Source organism: Micropterus salmoides, unplaced genomic scaffold (genome assembly GCF_014851395.1).
Source record: "Micropterus salmoides isolate LMB-PRFRI ecotype aquatic unplaced genomic scaffold, ASM1485139v1 Ms_hic_scaffold_5, whole genome shotgun sequence".
Taxonomy (NCBI): Eukaryota; Metazoa; Chordata; class Actinopteri; order Centrarchiformes; family Centrarchidae; genus Micropterus; species Micropterus salmoides.
Window position 1 is genome coordinate 24098977 of NW_024044237.1, and position 7221 is coordinate 24106197.

General features: G+C 39.5%; 1 long non-coding RNA gene across 1 annotated transcript; it reads left to right on the plus strand.

Annotated features, from left to right (window-relative positions):
• The first annotated feature begins 4756 nt into the window (after positions 1 to 4756).
• LOC119888714 lies at positions 4757 to 6130 on the plus strand. Its single transcript, XR_005441925.1, has 2 exons — positions 4757 to 4866; positions 5751 to 6130. It is a non-coding gene; the product is annotated as an uncharacterized LOC119888714 (long non-coding RNA).
• The last annotated feature ends 1091 nt before the right edge of the window (positions 6131 to 7221 follow it).

Below are 7221 nucleotides of genomic sequence, written 5' to 3' on the forward strand. Positions count from 1 at the left end.
GCGTAACTTAACACCAGGCTTAAAGGCAGTATTTCACCGTCCTGTCTAGTTAAAAGTATCAAGACTAATGCCCCTTTGATCACACCCAGACTGAGGGTTTGGTTGGGTGTGGTCGGGTGTCTTCAGCAAGGTTCTAACTTTCACATATAAATAAATTGCACTGATCCCGATACTGATATCAGATTTCAGCTCGATCGGGGGATGATCTATTCAATTTCGACTACACTAGGCTGGTTCCAGTCTTATCTCACAGCCAGGACGGAGTATGTGGCTCTAGGACAGTCCCAATCATCACCCCACACAGTCAGCTGTGGAGTGCCACAAGGGTCCGTCCTTGGTCCAACCCTTTTTACCATCTACTTACTACCCCTCGGTCACATCATCCATAAACACAAAGTTTCATTCCATTGTTACGCAGATGATACACAACTATACATAAAAATGGACTCTACACTCCCCTCAGCTCTGCCATCTGCACTTCAGGTTTGCCTGGAGGAGATAAGGGCATGGATGGCTGACAACTTTCTTCAACTAAATAGCAGCAAAACCGAAGCCATCTTGATCGGTACTCCACATCAAACCCAGTCCTCCTCCCTCAGCAGTATATCCATTTTTGGTCATCACATTCCCCTGTCTACTTCTGTTACAAACCTTGGAGTCAGACTTGACTCAAATCTCACATTCGACACTCACATCCGTCACCTCTGTAAGGTCTCCTTCCTCCACCTCAAAAACATCGCCAAACTCCGCCCCTCCCTCTCACAACTAGATGCTGAGAAGTTGATCCATGCCTTTATCTCCTCCAGGCTGGACTACTGTAATGCCCTCCTCGTCGGGATCCCTGGCAGGAGACTGCAAAAGCTCCAGCATATTCAGAACTGCGCTGCCCGGGTCCTGACGAGGAGGCGCAAATATGACCATATCACCCCAGTCCTGAAATCCCTCCACTGGCTGCCCATTCAATACAGAATTCAATATAAAATCTGTCTCCTTACCCACCAGTGCATACATGGAACTGCCCCTGCCTACCTCAGTGAACTCCTCACCCCACTCACCACCTTAAGAAACCTCCGCTCCTCCACCTCTACCCACTGCCTGCACCAACCAAGGACTAAACTCTCCACCATGGGAGACAGGGCCTTCCAGGCAGTCGCCCCACGGCTCTGGAATGCCCTCCCAGAGCCCCTAAGGGCCCCACAAACTCTGGAGGTTTTTAAGAAGGGCCTAAAGACTTTTTTATTTCAAAAGGCCTTTTAACAGTCATGGTTTTAAATTTTTTGTTACGGTGTTTTATTGCGATTGTTATTTTCTGGAACTGTTTTTAACCCCTTGTTGTTCTAGCACTTTGAGATTTCCCTGAAATGTAAAGTGCATTATAAATAAATTATTATTATTATTATTATTATTATTTAGTTATACGCGTGTTACGTGATGTGTCAGCAGTATACCGGTAGACTTGAATGGACATTTTGCTAGAAGAGCTAATAGCATTTAGTTTTTTTAGGAAGCAGTATTTATGTTTAAGCCGGATGCCTTACACATAAAGGATTGATTCCCAGTCTCTTCCTCATGGTGAGGAATACAGCTTATTTATTTTACACTGGTATTGGATTGGTACTCGGCATTGGCTGGTACCCACTGAAGAAGTCTGTTCGGTGCATCCCTAAAATAAATGTCAGTTACATTCAAGCCCTTGCCAAACGAGTTCACACAATCCTTTAAGCCTATCACAGACAAGTAAATCTTTGTATTTTTTGGTATCTCTGCTCTGTGGTGACATTCCTGCTCTGCTTTTACACCAACCAGCAATGATTGGTTGGCCAGAGCTAAAGGGGGGATGAACCTAGAGCCATGTATAGAGGTCTGTGATCTGCCATTGCTGTAAAGCATTTGGTGTACAGTTTTCATAATATTGTTTGTCACCCTTGGATAGAGAAATGACCCCCTAGAAAAGTACTACTCGAGCCATTTAACCCCCCTCCTGGATTATCCATTATTTGTGTAATTCAATTTCATTGTACTAAGGAAACTTCTTACATGTTCGAAGTTGTGATGAGCTGATGTTGTGATGTCTCTTGTTGCTGCCTTGAAAAGGTGCGTCACCTCACTACTTATCAGTACTCACATCACTGCCTAATTAGCCACAATTAAGTCTGGAATGAGCTACAAATAGTGGAGCAAAATAGAACACTTAATTATCTTTCTCTTCAAGCTGTTTTCCACCCTAGAAGGAAAATGCAATGCTAATTAGCTGGTCCTTAAAATAGCCTGCATTTTGGATTACCTTTTATCAACAGGTCCTGGAAAACAATCTGCTCTCAGTTGCCAAACAAAAGGAGTTTACTGAATATGAGGTATAGTACAGTATGATGTACTATACATAGGTGATGTAGTAAACTGTCTAGTAAAAGTCTTTGCTGCCCTCCCTCACTGCCTAGTCAGATTGAACCCCACATGTAATCAATAATACAGTACACATCATAAAGTGGTAGAATCTCAAACTGAGATGTTGAGCTACCTATTGGTTGAAATTACCACCTCCAATGTTTACAGATATACAGATGAGTTTACAGATGAGTGTGCATACATAAATAAGCATCTGTCATATTTGTTGTTGTCTCACTTAACAGGTTCCAAATACATGCAGGATATACTGCAGGCTGTACAGTACATTAATGATTCACCAACATGTTTTTCCGTGGCCAATACATGACATTTACCTCTAATCAGTCTTCCTTCATATCTGCGACAAATGCAATAATTGCCTTGAATGGCGGGCTTTGAGGCCCTCATAACCTTGCTAATTCTCGCTGATTGCCAGTCTCTATCCGCATACATAATAAGTCATGTCTCTTCATTTATCATTGGCCCTGTGGCATGCATCAGTGTAAGTCAGAAGAACTTAGATAGACATGTGTCTCTCTAAAGACAAGAAGGAGTTGGTAGTCATCTCAGGAGACTTATGTTTTCTGTGGCACTGATGATAATGCAGGTCATCTGTACACACAGACTAGATGGCAGAGAAGAGCAAAGGAGAGGAAAGGGGGAGAAATGGAGCATGGGAAAGGGGGGATGAGAGGAGTGCATCCAAGCCCCTCTCACACTGAGCTGGGAGGCGAGAAAGAGAAAAAAGCCATAGTGGCTGATAAAAGAGCCATTCAGCTGAGAACACCAAGGACCTAATCGCCAAAAACAACCTTGAGATTGAGCCAGATCCCAGAGGAGCGAAGAATCTGGAGATAGAGGGATTTCAGTAACCCTTTCATTAATAGACTTTATTTATTTATTTGACCGCATGACTTATATCAAAATGTATTAGAATCAATCAAAATCAATTAAGGTTTATCTGAGTGGAAAATATAGGAAGAGTGAAGGGGCAAGAGAATGACTTAGAAAGACTAAGAAAGGAAGAGGAATAAAATAACTTGAGAAACTAGTTGGGTGTATTAGGGATTAGATTATGCCTGTAGACATGTCAGAAGTTGCAACATTGCTGCGATTTCTGTGGTGTTTACATTTTAAATCAAATCCAGATGGAAATGGGATTTTTGGCCTTCAGTGCTGTTAGCAGCTTTAACTCTTCACATTTGACTGCCTCTCTGGCAGCAACCCGGAAAAGGCTTTTCACTGCACTTTTGTAGCTAGCAGGAGATTACAATTGTATTTTAGCCTTCATATATTATATATTACTTTGCCTCTGAGTAAGTCTGTATTGGGAAACATTTACCTTGCTCAGTCATAGACAGCCTTCGAGGAATATTTTTTGGTGGTTTTGTCTATCTGTGATTAAAAGTTTGTCTATAAGACTGAGGAAACAAAGTTTAGGGCTACAGAAAAGTTAACAAAGGATAAATATATCATGAGGTAAGTTATATAGATAACTTTGCTTGTATTTTGATCCCAATATATTGAAGAAAACCTGTTTTTTTTTTTTTAAAGCGGCTACAGGAAATTAATTACATTTTTATTACCTATTTTGACGGGTTGTATCTTATAAAATTTAACCATTTGCTGGCTTTCTCGAATACCTCTGATGGTCTGTGTGCTGCTTACTATATGAAGAAATCAGACTGAACATCATGTCGGCCTGCTTATTCTAAACTCTGAACTACACACAGCAATAACGCCATAGCTAACACCAAAAGAATGACTGGTTTACAGCACAACACAGACTCCAACATAAACTCCCCTCAAGTACAAAAAACATCAAAAAATGTTTATGTGCTGAATGTTGCATGTTGAATTATGCTGGCCAAACGAGAATCAGATCTACGTTGGGTGAAAACACTGGTCAATATTGGAAATACGTTTCAGTTGTGGAGAAACCACTGCTTTGTTTTGGACACAAAAACTGACCCAGAGCTACCTTTCATCCTGTTGGACAGGTAAACTAACATTACTTTAAATCATATGAAACATATTGTGTTTTTGTGTTTAACATGACTCAAGTTAAATAACATTAGCTTGCCGACTAATGGCGACCAGTTGTTATTCGTTGCAAAATGCTTTAGTTGTATGACTTGCCACATTACTTCACCAGCTAATGCGATCTGTATTACCATGTTTCTGTACCGTTATTATGTCAAAGTGTTGATTTTAGCCTGCAAGACATTATGTAATTTACAAAGAAAATGTGGAGCTATTTGTTTATACTAGCCTGTAGTGATGAAAGGCAGGAGGTAGCAAGCTACATTAGCATGGATCTGACATAGTTAGCTTTGTAACATTGTATTTACATTTATTGTCTTTTTACAGATACTCAGGTACACAGCTCCTTCGCCTGTCTCAGTCGCCATAAGTTGCCACATAATATAAAATAATGCAGCATAACGGTGCAGGACAACACCACAGTGGAAGACCCATTCAGTAAGTTACATTAACATTACAAAAATCTCATTTATAATATTCAGTCTTGCTCACTAGCTGTTTTTGTTATTCATTCATTAGGTATATTTATTCACAACTATCTCAGCTTGAGGCAAATATGTGTAATGAAGTATTGATTATTTATCTACCCTAAATCATTAAATGTTAGTGCAAATTGGTATTTTAAGTAAATGCCATTGACAAAATTGTTTCATTTATTGTAATAACCTCAGACCAGATAGATAACCAAGTGTTATGGAAGCCTTCAAGTTTTTATTGGTAACACTGATCATGTTAAAGTACTTTCGCTTCTCTGCTTGTAGACAAATGAATAGGGCTACCAAAAGCCAACTTTTAAGGCTTTTTTTTTTTTTTTTTTAAATCTTGAAACACATTTTAAATTTGATAAAGTGATTTATCAGACTGAGTTAGTATTTTTGTGACAATGAGAAGGATTTGTTATATGCAGTCTGCAAGCACATAGTTCAAGATGGCAAAGTTGTGGGCAAAACTGTTTTTAACAGGATATATAAAGGATGATGAAGGCTTTTTTCAGTGTAAGTTCAGTGGGGCTGCAACCACTGATTATTTTCACTACTGATTAATCTGCAGATTCATTTCTTGATCAATTGTCCTGACTATAAAGTGCCAGAAAAAGTAGGAAAATACCATAATTTCTAAGAGCCTGAGGTGACGTCTTCAACAGCTACAGGCACTCACATAAGAGCAGCTGGGACCAGTGAATGTTTGACATTCTTGCTTGAAAAAAGACTTAAAATGATTAATTGTTTATCAAAATAGTAGTTAATCTATCTATTCAGCTGGAGTTCAGTAGGTTTATACTGTGACAAGATTTACCTAGCAAGGGTTCTATTTTTTCATAGCAGTAAAGATGAATTTGAGCTGTACCCACCAGGGACATCACACATGCCACAAAAGTGGGAGGAGAGGTGTAAGTATGTGGGAGTTCAAGCTGAGGTAACACAAGACATGTTGGTATTTTTGATGAAAATTGGGTGATTGACATAGCACTGAGAATCAATATGTTTACCACTTCACTCAGTTGATAATTATGTGGGATGATTTCATTGACGAGCACAAATGAAATCTGTGATGGGAATGCACAGCCACTGGAGACAAGTGCTTAATTATGTGAACATTCACTTTGACTATATATTCTCCAAGGTAGACACAAAAATGCTTATTCACTGTTATTGTAGCAAAAATGCTCTAAATAAGTGCATAATAAACTAAAGATACATAAGCGATTCTTATTAGTATGTGTTACCTACAACTGCTTGTATACTGTGTGAAAGCCTCCCCCTTCAGTTTATTAAATCACTGCAATCATTTGAAGGCAGCAGGAAAGATGTGCATTTTCCACCTGCAGGATCTAATATGAAAAGTGTCGCCAAACAGCACACACCACACACAAAATGATACATTGTGGGAACTGTGATTAAATCATACTTAGCCAGCACCAGGTTGCAAAATTAGCACAAACGTCTGCGCTTCTGTGCACATTAAACTGGTAGCTCAGTATGCTCCCACTTTTTACTGGACACACCATCAGATGCAGGAGACGGTGACATCCTAGAAAAGCACTTCTTTTCTGTACATAGAGAAAGTCTTAGATCTTTGAGTTCAGCTCATGATCAAAGGGGGAAAGTGTTGCGTTTATAATTTTGTTCAGTGTACTTAAATAAACCGTTGTTTCACTCATGATTTTAGCATTTTAACCAGCACCACCATTTTGGACAAGCTTTAAACCCCATTACCAACAATGGCATAATCAGTCATCTATTTTGTGGTAATGTAAGGTACAATGAAAATTGCAGCCAGCAGGGGCCACTATCATAGATGTAGGCTTTTTGTCTTGATGAAATAATATGACCACCTCCTGTGGGCATTCTCATTCCTCTTTCTGCATGTTGACATGGCCTTCACTTTGCAATTTGAGTGTTTTTAACTTGTTGGAACAGAAGCATTATTTGTCTCAGGTCTCTGTCTCTCTGGGCTGTGAATGATTTATTTCCCTCCCAAATGCCTGAACTATGACAACTTGTCAATTTAAGTCAGGATCATGGCTGCTGACACATGACACTTTTCATTTAATTCACTGCCATGCTGGGGCACCTCTTCATATTTAATCACAGTCCTACTTGAAATGTGTTTTAATTGTACTGTGTTATTATGTAGCATGCCATTTTGCCTTGGTCATACAGACGTCCTTTTTGAAGCCTCAGTCTGACTGGGCCTTGTGGCCCGAACCCAGATTTGTCCCTTGTATTAAACATTATCTGCATTTTATTTCTCTTTGCTGACTGAAAGTTTTTGAAGGTCTTTTATATTGTA